This window comes from Castor canadensis, chromosome 16, assembly GCF_047511655.1.
Source record: "Castor canadensis chromosome 16, mCasCan1.hap1v2, whole genome shotgun sequence".
NCBI classification, from domain to species: Eukaryota; Metazoa; Chordata; class Mammalia; order Rodentia; family Castoridae; genus Castor; species Castor canadensis.
The window spans coordinates 44,362,074-44,376,135 of record NC_133401.1 but is presented as its reverse complement, the minus strand read 5'-3'; the positions used below and the strand labels follow the sequence as shown (position 1 = coordinate 44,376,135).

The 14,062-nt window shown below is 43.4% G+C and overlaps 1 long non-coding RNA gene across 2 annotated transcripts in view; it reads right to left on the bottom strand.

Annotated features, from left to right (window-relative positions):
• The window catches only part of LOC141418236 (uncharacterized), a 197,715-nt gene extending 183,897 nt beyond the window's left edge, over window positions 1-13,818 (bottom strand). For both annotated transcript variants that reach the window (XR_012442926.1, XR_012442927.1), the window contains exon 1: window positions 13,642-13,818. This is a non-coding gene — a long non-coding RNA (uncharacterized lncRNA). The remainder of the gene's footprint in view (window positions 1-13,641) is intronic.
• Between the last annotated feature and the right edge of the window lie 244 nt (window positions 13,819-14,062).

Here is a 14,062-nt window from a genome sequence, read left to right as displayed (position 1 = left end):
AAGCCTATGTCAAGGCTGGCCCTACTGCAAGCCTTTGTCTAAGATAATTCCTTAGACAAAAACTCTAGGTTTAAGGAATATGTAGGATAGGACCACCAACTGGTATCTGGATTGTTGTTGCCATTGCTTCCAGAATGTGCTCAAGCAGTCTACTCAAACCCGGGATGATGCAACTTTTGGTTGGCTGTGATTCTGAGATCTGAAAAATCATGACACTCTCCAAACACTTTCAAAGGTTTTTGCTTAATAGGTCAGTTCCTTTCATTCCATCACCCAAAAGATTTGATGGTCACTGGGAGAATCTGCTAAGTTTCTGAGTGCTTATACCTCTGAGAGCTCTCTTACCCAACATGACATTTCTACCTTTTGCTTTAATCTGGTTTTTGCCCTCTCCTATTAGTGAAGATGAGCTTTTCAATTCGTTGAGATTGTTCAGAGAAATTCAAGGGAAGTCATAAACATCTTACGATCACTATGAATCAAATAGTAAGGAAGCTATTTTTAGCATATGGCTTTATTCAGTCCTCTTAAACATCCTTACAAGGGAAGATTATCATTCCAATTGTACAGATGGAGAAACAGAGGATCAGAAATAAAACACTGATCATATTGAAAGAAATTTTAAGCTGCAAAGCCAAAAAATCCAAAACCAGGTGCGGTTGACTCTAGCATCCATTTTTTCTTTAATAGAATGAAAGTCAGGTATCAAAGCAAGGTGAAGAGAAGCAGACAGAGAAGATCTCTCCAGGTTGAAGAGGATGAACCCATGCGCTGTGATATTAATGCAGGTGGTCAGAGTTGTGCTTGTAAAATGCAGGCACGCTGATTTAATAATACTGGATACTAATGCTACATGGCACTTTGTGCTTGATGGAGCAACTTATGTGCATTATCTCATGCATTTTCTTGTGGCTATTCCACAAAAGAGGTGGAAATGGTGCTGCTAATGATAGGCTATGGTTGAATGAATTTCATATCATTTGATATAGCCTGAGAATTCCAGAAGGAAGGAAAGACCAAGCCCGGTACACAGTCTTCCCATGTTCAAGATGAGAACATTTGGGCTCATAAGAGTGAATTTTACCACTCTGATGGGAGAAAGCATTTAATAAATGAAGGGCTCTTTGAATGTCAGCCTCAGAGAAGAAAAGTCATGTTGGGCAATGCTTAGGGGACTCTGGGGAAGACCCTCCATTTTGCAAAGTATATGAGTGATCCCATGCAAGATACAGGGTTCCAGTGGCTCATACCTACAACCCTAGCTCCTTGGGAGGTAAAGGTCAGGAGGGTCATGGTTTAAAGCCATCCCTGGACAAATAGTTCATGAGACCCTATCTCAAAAATACTAAACACAAAAAAGGGCTGGCGGAATGGCTGAAGCATTAGACTGCATGCCTAGCAAGCATGAGGTTCTGAATTCAAACCCTAGGACTGCCAATTTTTTTTCTTTTTCTTTTTCTTTCTTTTTTTCTGTCTATCTATCAGAATGAGAGTTCTTGCAGGTGCCATTCTTATTAATTTATTTAGCCAAATAGACAGTAAAACAAAAACCTTCAGGGATACCCACTCCAGGTACAGGTGGGCACTTATGATTTGTTTGGCATTGTGCTAAGCTTATAACTAAAGTGGTGAGCAAAACAAATTTAGTCTCTGCCCTTATGGAGCCCAGACTTTACTTTTTTTTTCTAATATGATAGATATGTGTTGATATCTTATTTTGGTTTTAACTTTTATTTTCTAGGCTAGCCATTAAAATGCCTTCAGTTGAGGAGGCAATGAACAATCTGTGTTTCTGTTACTCCCTCTGGCTCCGCTATGGAGAATGGACTGAGTGAAACCCATGGGAGACTGGTTCAAATATTCCTATCCACAGGGGATGACAGCACAGGAGAGAGACAGAAACAGACACACACACACACACACACGCACACACACACACACACACACACACAGAGAGAGAGAGAGAGAGAGAGAGAGAGAGAGAGAGAAGAGCACAAGCCTAGGAGAAACTTAGGAACATAGTTTGGAGTACTGCTTCTCAATTCCTGGAGGTCTTCAGGATTAGAATAAAGTTTTTCTTAAAATACTTTCAACATTCTTCATACTCCTTAATCACTATTATGTATATCTGAAAACTTTGTTTAATAAATAATAAGAAGGAAATTTAAGTTTAGCATCTTTACAAAGAACTGTAGCCTATAGCAATATTCAAACACTGGAAAATGCCAGCAAACATTATTGGATAGGATTCCAATAATGCAGTGTTCAGATCTCCTAGCAAGATTAATGACACTACACAGAATCGTGTCATTTTGTATGCAAAACTTGTTATTTCCTGGAAAGCCATGCTAGGATTTGTATAAAGCACACTATGTATATAAGCTTATTGATGTTCATTTTGTTTGCAAGAGTAACTCACTATTAGCAGCACTCAGGCCGTAGACATACAAACCTGGCAACAGCAACAAGGAAAACTTACCAATTAAATTCAGATTGTCATGGGGCTGATGTTCGGGTCTCTAGAAATGCCACTTTTACTCTCCTGCCAAGTCTTCTTGCTCTTGCTTTCAACTAGAAGTTGGTGGATTCCTTCAAACCAGGAATGTTTTATTGTCATTTGTTAGGTTTTATTTCTAAAGGGAGATTTATAATAATTGTTTCTATATTTTTATTTGATTGATTTTTTTTAAAAAACTGAGGCATTTAGAAAATTGAAAATTTCCCAAGATATACTGGGAAGGAATCCCAGCATGGAAACACAGGGCTCATGGTGGATTGCCATGCTGAGACAGTCTAGCCTCAGTCAGGCTCAAGGTGTCTGATGAACCTTGTACCTGTTTTTATTAGCATTCTCTCTAAATCAATTAAAACTGGTCATTACGGAGAAATTGAGATAGGTCAACAATGAAAACAACCAAATAGATCACCAATCCCATACTCCCGTCCAAAATAAGAACTAAATATCCAAACAAGGCTCTCTTACTACTCTTTGAACAAGTTACACACCCATTGAAAGAGCAGAGAACAGACCAAAATCTAAGGCTCTTTCTACAAGACCATCAACTCTAGACTTGGGTTAGGAATTAAATGGATCAGCTAGAGAGCTGATCATAATTCCTAGAAGCTGATTTTCTTTTGCAAAACCTTAATCACACTAGCTACTCCTAAAGATTAGGTGGTTGACAACTTATAAACCATGGCTAATTGTCTCCTATGGAAGTATTCATGATTTAGAAGACAGGACAAACACAGACAATAATGCAGAAATAAGATGACCTAATTGAGAAAAAATAAAAAATAACCTGGTTATCTCAAATAGCAATGAACAAATTCCCAGAGTCACCAAATAATCTAAATCCTTTTCCTCGGTTCAAATCCAAGCAGGGTTTTTCCAAGATGCATTAGTGATTCAGAGCAGAGAAGACAGTAAGTATTGAATAATCCACCTACTGGCTTACGGTAGTGGCCACAGACTGAAGTTCTAAACAGCACAGTCTTCCCAGTGTCTTATCAGAATTGTGACATGTACACTTATCTAGGAGTATGTCGCTGTTAGTAGTGCCGAAGTCTGTACCTGGGATAGAAAGATATTTTGCTGTTTTTCCATTCATGTATCTCATAATTACCACCCCTCTGGGCACTTGGTGCAGTCGCTTTTGTTCTGGTACATCTGTCATAGCTATCACTACAGAGGAATATTTTTTCAGGCCATACAGAAATAAGAAACCTGGGAGGAAAATCAACACTAGAGAATCAGAATACAATGTTCTAGAAAAATCTTAAAGAACCCAAGCGATTTATAGATCTCTAAATAAATGGCCTTCCTTTGATCAGAAGAGGCACCTCTAAAGGAACTTTAAAAAAATAGAACAAGAACATGATGGTGAAGTGGGAAAAATTATCTAAGACTGTCTGGTGCAATTTTTTCCTTAGGGAAAAAAATCAGAATTACCATTTAATCACATGTGCTAAAAATAGTGAAGAGGTAGATGGAAGAAATTCTGGAAAGTTTTATTTATTTTTTGAGGCTAGGGATAAAACCAAGAAACCGAATGAAAATGAGAAAAGAAACCCTTAGTTTGATGATGATTTTAGGAGTGAAGATTTATTCTACAAGGTCATTTATGGTTATATAAACTGGGTATGTATTATTGTGTACTTAGAAGATATTATATGCCGGGGCAGGACTGGGAAATACATTCACAATTTTAGTTGGCTGATTTTTAAAGTATAAACTAGTTTTTTGATTTCAGTTCATGCCTATTTTGAGCAACTCTGTGTATTTAAAAAAAATACTGAATGTCAGAGATAGGCAATGAGAAGGATTAAGCACTAGGTTTTAACTGACCTCATGAGTGATGGGCATAAAGTAAGTTATCAAAACTTGCCAATAATTCAGGAAATCCAGTCAACAAGAACACTCTAGAGCAATGGATCTCAGGCTTGGCCACCTGTTGAGTTACTCCAAGAGTTTTTAAAACATGATTCCTGGTTCTCAGAAACTCTAATATGATTGTTCTGGGGAGAAGGATGGCTTGACGTGAAGATTTTTAAATCCTTCCTAGACCATTCTCACTTTCAGCCAGAACTACTGGTCTAAAAAGCTGGTCATGGCAGTGAATTGAAGCATTTCACCCTTCAAAATCTCCTGCCATCCTAGGAAATCTAGAGCATAGGTTTCTCTAGGGCTATAGTCAGGAAGGCAGGGAAGACTTGCTGGCCCCTGGGCCCCCAGGGCCCTCTTGTGCTGGATGTAAAGCTGTGACTTTCCCTCCTTCAGCAGGGTTTCCCCTCATCCAGGCAACCCAATACTTAGCACCATAACAGCTGATGATGCAATCACATAGTATACAAATCATTTTTCTTCTTTTCCTGAGTTTGTTTTATTTGCTTTGTTTGTGCTTTGTATTTACCTCAATTCAAAAATTGTCTTGACTCTCACACCAACAAAAACCAAATGGAACTGTGACTTTTGCTTCTCAACTACATAGCTTATTTCTTGAAAGGGCATATTTTATATACTGAAACTTCTTTCTTGAAAACCATCTACATTTTCCTTTTGGACCTTGCCTTGTGACCCACAAAAGGCTCACAACTCCAGTGCTTATATTTGACACTCATCCTAAAAGCATTCAGTCCTAGAACTACAATATGTAAATGCAGTGAGCAATGAATTTCAACACAGGCTTTTAGACAGAGCTCCTATAAATTACTTGTTCCCTTTTTGCACTGCTCCATTAGTGAAGATCCAAAGTACGGCATCATTAGGAATCATATTCTCTAGCTGGACAATTCCCCATGTACATGACATATCTGCATTTGTACTGTCTGTCCACCGGAGGAGCCCAGGGTCAGCCTGACCTGAAGCACAGGAGAGATGCAACTACATGAAAGACTTGGGAAACATTCTTTTCCTATCAGTTTAAATCTCTTGCAACTCAACCTTGGCTAGGTCTCAGCTGACAGGAACTTTATCCTAGGACGCAATGGTGTGGGGTCTTCTGCACTTGTTCTCCCATTTATCACTCCCTGGCTGCTGCCTCACCATCCTCCCTCTTCTGCACCATTGTCCATGGGAGGGGAAGGAGGGTGGGTATACGTTGTATTGCCTTTGGAGTTGCTGGCAGAGCAGGTATGTCTGCTTCTTGATCTTGAAACAGAGATACCAGACCTCTGGGATCTGGCCAGCTGGGTCAGATTGCTAGCTGGTGGTGCCTCCCTGACTGGGCCTCCAGCACTCACTGGCTGTCATATGAGCCCCTGGAGCCTGCCACATTGGTATTATCCTCAGTGATAGATCAGCCCCCTGGAGCCAACCTTTGAGTGCTTTTAGGATTCAGTAGTGCAGTGTCCCACTCTGTGTCCTTCCACAGGACCTGCACAAGGCAGTGGAGCAGGCCCAATGTCTGCTGTTGCTATAGCTCAGAAGCCCATTGGCATCACCAGTTCATCCCATATGCAAAAGGATACAAATGCCTTTTGCCATTGAACTTGTGTTGATTTTAAGCAAACTCCATTAGCCATTGGCTTCTAGAACAGTGGTCACCTATGCTGGCCTTAACCTCCCAGAGTCTTTCCCCAGTCTCTCCACATACCCCATGCATCCCACGCTTTAAAGGATGTTGTGGCTTCATATCCTTTTTTAGCTTTTCGTTCCCTCTGCTGTGACCATATCTTTCTCCAAACGCACACGTTTCATTTGGTTTCATTGTTCACTTAAGGATATACCTTCTCCTCCTGGGGGTATTATAGCAATCCCTTCTTATCCATGGTTTTTCTCTCTGCAAGTTACAGTTATATGCAATAACTGAAGTCTGAAAATATTAAATAAAACATTTCAAAAATAAATAACACATATTTTAAATTGCACACCATTCAGGTCAATGTGACGAAATGCCACACCATTCTGCTTCATCCTACCTGGAAGGTAAATTATTCCTTTGCCCAATGTATCCATGCTGTATATGCTACTCACTTGGTAGACAATTAGTAGCGGTCTCCGTTCACTGTCACGGTATCAGTATATTGCTAGAGTTGTTCTACCTTATTACTTATTGCTATTGACCTCTTCCCATGCCTAATTTATAAGTTGAACTTTATCATAGGTATGTATGGGAGTAAAAAGCGTATGTAGGGATTTGTACTATCAATGTTTCAGGCTCCCACTTTAGGTCTTGAAATGCATCCTCTGCTGATAAGGAGTGAGTGTGATATATTCCTCTTAGGACAGGGCCCGGTCCCTCACAGCCTATGATGGGAAAACAAGGGAAGTAGTCAGGGCAGCAGGTAGTGGGCCTAGATAGCCACTGGGGGGCACTGAAGGACCAGCCTGGAAGTGCGCAGGGCCTCTGAACTTGGAGCCCAGGCAGGGAGTCACATCAGCCAGGGAGGGTGACCCAAAGAAAGACCCCTCCAGACTCCCCTCACTTGCAGATAGGCCCCCCACTCACTTCAGAAGTGCCTGGGACTATCTCTAGAGTGCCCAGTACTCTGGGCTGGAGCCTTCCAGTTATAAATGTCCCCTGTGTGCAAACAGTGCTGATGCAGTCCATCAGGCAACCAGTTTAACCCCGGCACAGAGCCCAGCCAATGTCACTTGGAGGGAAGATCACACTTTTGAAGGCCTCACAGAGCCAAGCAAAATTCCCAGAGCAGAGGAATCCATGGTCCGATCAGGCTTTGCTCCCAAAGCTGTTATGAACCAAAGCCCAAGCTTTGCCAGCAGCCAGCATCAATAGCTCCCGGGAAGCACACCAGATGGGCCCCATCCTGGATGGTGTCCGCAGCCTAGTTTCCTTGTCCCACCCTGCTCTGAACTGATACAAATTACCTGCTTCCCTCCTGATGTGGAAACATCTTTCTCTATGTACCCCACCACACACACATACAGCCTCAGAAAAACCTCCAAAGCTCAGGCAGGAGGTAGTCATGGGATAGGTGGAGGCTGATGTACAGACAGCATTCCAGTATTTCTCAGTAGCCTTGTTTCCTTGAGGCCTTAACCTTGGCCAAAAGCAGAGAGGGGGGCCCCCTTCCCATTAGGCTCACAGCTCGGGGCTTTCCAGACCTTGACTCTCAACGCCAGCCTCATGCAAAAGCTTTGATTGCATTTGTGGAGGACAGCTGATCCAGTGGGATTTCTTTCCTCCAATGTCTGGAAGGGTGTGCTGGGGAAGTTCCCTTTGCATGACAGCTGCAGTTAATTCTGATTTATGGCTTCTGTGCCTCCCTCCCCCACCCTGAGAAGGTTCAGTGGGAATGCTTTCTGGCAGAGGTTGCTGTTGTTTTCATTCTTGGTGCTTCCTGCCCTGGGTCTAGAGAGCCCCAGGCACCCTCCCTCTGCTGGCTGCATGAAGAAGGAAGGACCACCCTGTCCCCTCTGCCTCTGCCCCCTCCCAGGTCTGGCCCCTGGGTCTGATTGGCCATACCCTACTCACTCCTACTAAGCATAGCTCTCCTTTCTGTCCGGCTCTTCTCTTGAGCTGGCCCTGCAAGGCTCTCCCTGCCAGATCCTATCACTGCCCCCATTTCCTGGCCACTAGGTGTTCCTTGGGCCCTGCCTGTGCTGGCTCTTTCTCACCTGTGACTGATCTTTAGTGACATCTCCTCTCCCTGGCTGTGAGCCGGCGGAGTATGGAACCATGATTCCTAATCTTTGTTAAATTAATTTAACAAATGTTTGTTGAACACCCACCAAGGGCCAGGCTCTGAGTTAGGTGCCAGGTGATAGGAGCAACATGATTTCAAGTCTCTTAGAACTGACAGACTAGCAGATAAACAAACAAATGAACAAATAGTTTATGGATGGTGACAAGTGCTAGAGAAACCCAACAGTGTATGGGATGTGGATACATTTTCAACACAAGGGTAGAGAGTGACAGTCATGCTGAGACATGAAGGAATAAGGGACCTGAGAGTCAAAGCCCTGTCTGTCACTCTGACAGCTGCACCCCACTCCTACATGAGGTGGGGGACATCTGGCAGAGGGGATGACAAGTACAAAGTCTAGGTAAATCAAGCTCACATTTTCTAGAAACTGATGGGTGAACAGTGTGAGAACAAAGTGTGATAGGAGATAAAATATTGTTGAACTTGACATATCCAAGGTACAATGATTTCCCCAGGAAATATGGCCCACTGTTGTCTTCCCATCTAAGTAAGAGGGGAGGCTATACCTTTACTACTCCAGGATTCAACCTTGCAGTTACCCTTGACTCTCTCTTGCACCCCAGAGCCACCCTACAGCAAGTCAGTCAGCTCCACTGTCCATCAGATCTGACCACACTTACCGCCTCCACTGTGGTCAACCTAGCCCAGCCCACCCGGAGCAGGCAATGGCCTCCTACCTGATCTCCACACCGTCATTCTCTCTTCCCATGCCTAGCAGCCAAGGGATCCTTTGAGCATGTCGGATAATACACTGCTCAACCCCCTGCATTCCCACTTCCTTCAGAGCATAACCTAGAGTGCACACAATGACCTATGGAGCCCTGAACACTTAAACTCTTCTCTATTCCTCCTCACTCACTCTTCTCCAGCAGCCACCTCACTTTGTTCAAGCATACTCCCACCTCAGGGCCTTTGCACTTGCTCTTCCCATTGCTGGAGCTCTCTGGAAACCTCTGCATAATATGCACAACAGACATTCACATAGCTTCCTTTTTTAAAGTCCTCTAAGTCTGCTGAAATGTCCACTTATTTTGGAGGCTGTTCGCCATCCTGCTTTCTCCCTCTCCTCTCTGGCCCTCACCCACCCTAAGCACCTCCTATTTTTCTTCATGACACCTAGGATCTGGCACATTAGCCATTTATGTGCTTGCTACCTTCTGTCCCCACTAGGATGGAGGCTTATTGGAGGTAAGCACTTTGTTCTGTTCACTGCTGTGTCTCCAGCACCTAGCACAGTGCCTGGTATGTGGGGAGCTCCCAAGGATATTTGTTGAGGTCAGAAACATAGGCAGGACCAGACTGCAGAGAACTCCTAGGTTGTGTTAAGTAAATAGATTTTATTCTGAAGGCAGTAAGAAGCCACTGGGAGGCTGTAGGCAGAGGAGGAAGCAATCTGTTTTGCATTTTGAGTTTACTGTGGATGTGTGGGAGAATGATGGAAGCAGAGGGGCCAGAGATGGAGCCCAGGAAAGATGCTCATGTGATGGTACATAAGAGTGGACTATGAGGAAAGCATTAGGCAGATCAACTGGGAAGAAGTTAGTGACCAGGGCCAGAAGAACAACTTGTATGGCCCAACTCTCTGTGGTTGACCCAAGAAGGACCCCACTTTGCTGGCTTTCAAGCAGAAGCAAAAGGATCATAGCCTGAGCTGAGCTGAGACACTCACACAACTCTACTCATGTCTAAGAAGGAACACCCATTCACTGAAAGATCAAGGTCTATACTACCCATTGCATTCCCCCAAATCCCTGTCCATACCTCACACACACACACACTTAAAGGTTCTCAACACTGCTGCAGGCTGGGATCTCTGAAAGTAGACACTGAGACAAACTGTGGAGTATGGGATATCTATTAGGGATGGTCACCTGTGACAGGCAGGGGAGAATGCTAGATTTGAGTAGGAGATAGTGCTGAATACAATGTAGGCCTGACAAAACCTTGGCCGACCTGACACCAAACTCAGGAGGAAGCATCACCTGTCCCATGTTGGGTTGAAATGGGCAGGCCCTAAACCCTTGTGTATATTTTATAGCCATCCTTCTACCCACCCACCCACCTACCAACCAACTACTTAACAACCACTTGCTGAGTGCACACAATGTCCTTAGTACTAGGTTAGGTTTATAGAGACAAAGCCCATCTTTTGCAACTCACTGCCCAACTGAGGAAGACAGACCTGGTTAACTGACAATGCCAGTAGAAGACTCACATTTTCTAGCAGAGATAATCCAAGGGAGCTGTGGGAGGGAGCACAGAGGGAGGCATTCAGCTGTGAGGGGTGGGGGGCAGGAAAGATTTCCCAGAGGAAGGGAGTCTAAGCCACACCCTGAAGGAAGGGCAGGCAAGGAGATGAGGACTGGGCATCAGCTGACTCCTCTAGTCCAAAATGGTGTTTTACTGTAGCTTCTTTATGAAATTTCTTGAGATATAACACACTGATTTCTACAAAATTGTCAGCATTTGTTATTTGCTTTCTAAAACTCTGCAATCATCATCATCACTGTTTGCTATTTCAAGGAAGGTAGATGTAGCCCTTGCTATCATAGTCTTTGCATCACTGTTTACACCATCCTGCCTCATCTGTGCCCAGGGCTCTTCGTTCCTGCAAAGGTCAGAGGAACTAGAAGAGAGGCATGTCCTGCGTGGGTTGGGGAATGATCCAGCCAAGAGTGTCCTGGTGATAAGAATAGTGAGGGAATGGGCTTGACCTTGGCTCTTGCTCTTGAGTCTCCCTTTCCTCAATGATAGTTGAGTCTTATACCTTCCACAGTGTGAGGACACAGCATTCCTTCCTTCTGGAGAAGACAGTATCAATGTACCAGCTTGGAAGCAGAGAGCAGCACTCACCAGACAAACCCAACCTGCCATGCCTTGATATTGTATTTCCCAACCTTCAGAACTGTAAGAAAATAAATGTCTCTTTATAAATTACCCAGTTTCAAGGATTTTGTTATAGCAGTGAAAATGATCTAAGACAGAACTGGGAGAAGACTGTTTTAGTAGACTTGAGAGAAGTAAAGAAGGGAGCCCAACCGTGGACCTGTGATTTCATGGAGGGGAACTGGGGAACCCCAGTCCTGGCTTTGGGTAGCACCCTGTGTCCAGGGCACTGCACCAACCAGTTTCTTGCCAAGGCTCCTGATTGTGAATCCTGTCCTTATGGTGGATGGGAATATATTGCAGGCATTCACCCAAACTTCTACCCCCGTAAGATCACATCTGCTCAGCCTCAATGTGGTGTACACAGACCCACGGCCCACACACTGCTGCTTCTTTTCTGTTGCAAGACAGTGAATTTAGACTGAGACTCAGAGATTGGGGTTTCTAACTGCACCAAATACCAACCAATGACACTTCCAGTCAGGAGGCAATTTAATAGTGAGTAAGGTGTCCCAACTGTGTGCTAGTTAGATGTAAAATAGAATCTAACAGATCTAATCAAATAATTGAAATAAACTGACTTCTGCTCAATTAGGAACAGAGGACTATACTGCTCAACACCATTATTCTCTTTGTATTTGGCTTCTAAAACGCTAATGTAGACTTTTAAAATCCTAAACATACAATTTTTTTTCTATAAACTTCATCTGTTTGAGACAGCCTTTTTCTACTCTATGTATCTTCCCAGCTGGCCTTTTGAGAGCCTCCTGCCCCCACCTCCAGAATGCCAGGATAGATGCGTGTCACCAGGCCTTGCCTATAATGACATTTGATTTAAATTAACACATTGCTAGAATTTGCATTTGGGATCTAAACAGCTTGGAAGCAAGTGATCCAATAGCCAGGCTCTCCACAGTGAATTGCCAATTGAAAAGGGTTCTGGCTGGTAGGAAAAAGAGTTTTTCCTAGGTGTCTGATAAAGTCAGATTTCGCTCCATGTGCAACATGACCCTGTGCCCTCCCGTTCTCTTGCTTTCTCAAGGTAGGTGGTAGGAGATAAGGAAAGAGGGTTTTCTGGAAAGCTCTGGATTATAATGAGTTTATTTCCTTTGCCGGGTTTTCTATCAAGGCAAAATACTACTTGTTTTGTCATTGTGGCTCAGATAGAAAAACACTGTATTTTTTCAGTGAATCTTGCCCATACCTATTATCCTACAGAGAGTATGGCCTACTTCTAAGTCATCGCTCTGGAAGGCTAAGGACTTATTCTAGAGATACTCTGGTTGATACCGACAAACCTTTCATTAACTATTCTACTCTTCCTTTAGCATGGTCCTCAGGGTCGTTTTATAAATTAGACAAGAAATTTTGTCTCAGTACTCCACAGTCACCATGCAAGAGAGTAGGGAGAGTGAAAAGACAGTATGATTCAACAGACAGTGTAAGTCAACCCTATCATGGTAGACTCTTAATGATCTTGAGCTATTTTTTCAACATTTAAACCCATCCTCCCATGACAAAGATTTGACATCGTAAGGAGATATTAAAAGAATGTATCATAAGCTTTGGAAATAACTGAAACTGTAGCTGGTCAAACATGTTGAGCCCTGAAGTCCATTTAGGGTAAGTATCAAGTCTGCCAGAAAGGTTACTTTAAATAATAGCACTCTGCTATTTAATTCTGTATTTTTTTTACACTACATAGAGCTATTATTGTGTTTCAGTTTTAATTTTGTGCTGCTCTTCATCAGAAAGGTCCTGAGAGTTCACGGTTCATGGCTTTGCTTTCTTTCTAAGTTTCCCAGAGTTCCCGTGATTTTGAACATTCTATCTCCTCTCCCCCTGCAGTCAAGACACAGGTGTGGATGTGGATATGTTTGATACTTGCCAGTGATGCTCTGAGATAACAGGCTAAAAGACATGGAGAGTCTCAGTGGGTCCAAGAGGTTTCCCTACCTTCTTGGGTAGTAACAAACATTGGTGATGAGCCAGGTCTGAAATATTGTTATGGTTTGGATCTTAACTGTTCACTCAGGTGCAAATGTTAAAGGCTTGGTTGCCAGCCTATGGCACTGTTGGAAGATAGTGGGATCTTCAGACAGTGGGGCTTAGTGGAAGAAGTTAGGTCAATGGGGTCCTGTACTTGAAGATATACTGCTTCACCAAAGACCCAAAGTCAATAGGTCCATGCAATCATGGACTGAAACTGTGAGCCAAAGTAAATCCTTCCTTAAGTATTAAGGTGATTTTCTCAGGTGTTTTATCACATGAAAGAAAACTGACACAAATTTGCTGTTCTTCAAGAACCTGGTGTCTTGTCTCCTCCTGACTGTAGAGGACCCAGTTAAGCACTGTGGGGATGGGTGGGGTAGAATCACAACTTAACAAACACCAGAGAAAGTTATTGTTGGCAGCTACCTATTCAGGAAAAAGTTCCAAAGCCCTCCAAAATCTTCCCTCTGGTTATAACATCAATTTTAGGTTAAGAGGTCTCAAAAAGCTGCTGTTAGAATAGGAACGCAACACCCAGTATGTGAACACTTTGGTCAATGCCAGCTACTGACAATTCCACAGGAAATAGCTCACCTGCTCACCAGAAAGCTGTTTCATGATTCTGTGGAAAGAGACTTCTGGGTCCTCAGAAGTGAAGGCTGGGAGAGAAGAAGCAGAGATCAACATCTGACAAACATCAAGTTGGGAGGGACCTGCCTAGTCAGGCACTCCTAGCGACAGTGAACAAGCCATGAGAAACTTCAGCTTAGAGCCTGGGAAAGGAAACCTCGGGAGAATCCTGTTCTTCTTGTTCTTCTCAAGGTCTGACCTTGTTCTGTTTGCTGCATCACTGGTCCCTCCCCGCCAGCCACGTGGGAGAGGTGCAGGAAGATGGTGATACTTTGGAAAAAGTCCTTCCTGTTCTTTCCTGAGGTAAACCCAAAGCAGTATCTCTCAAAAGGATAACAAAAATGTCTCTTTGGAATTAGAGCATGGTTGCTAAGGGGCTATTTAC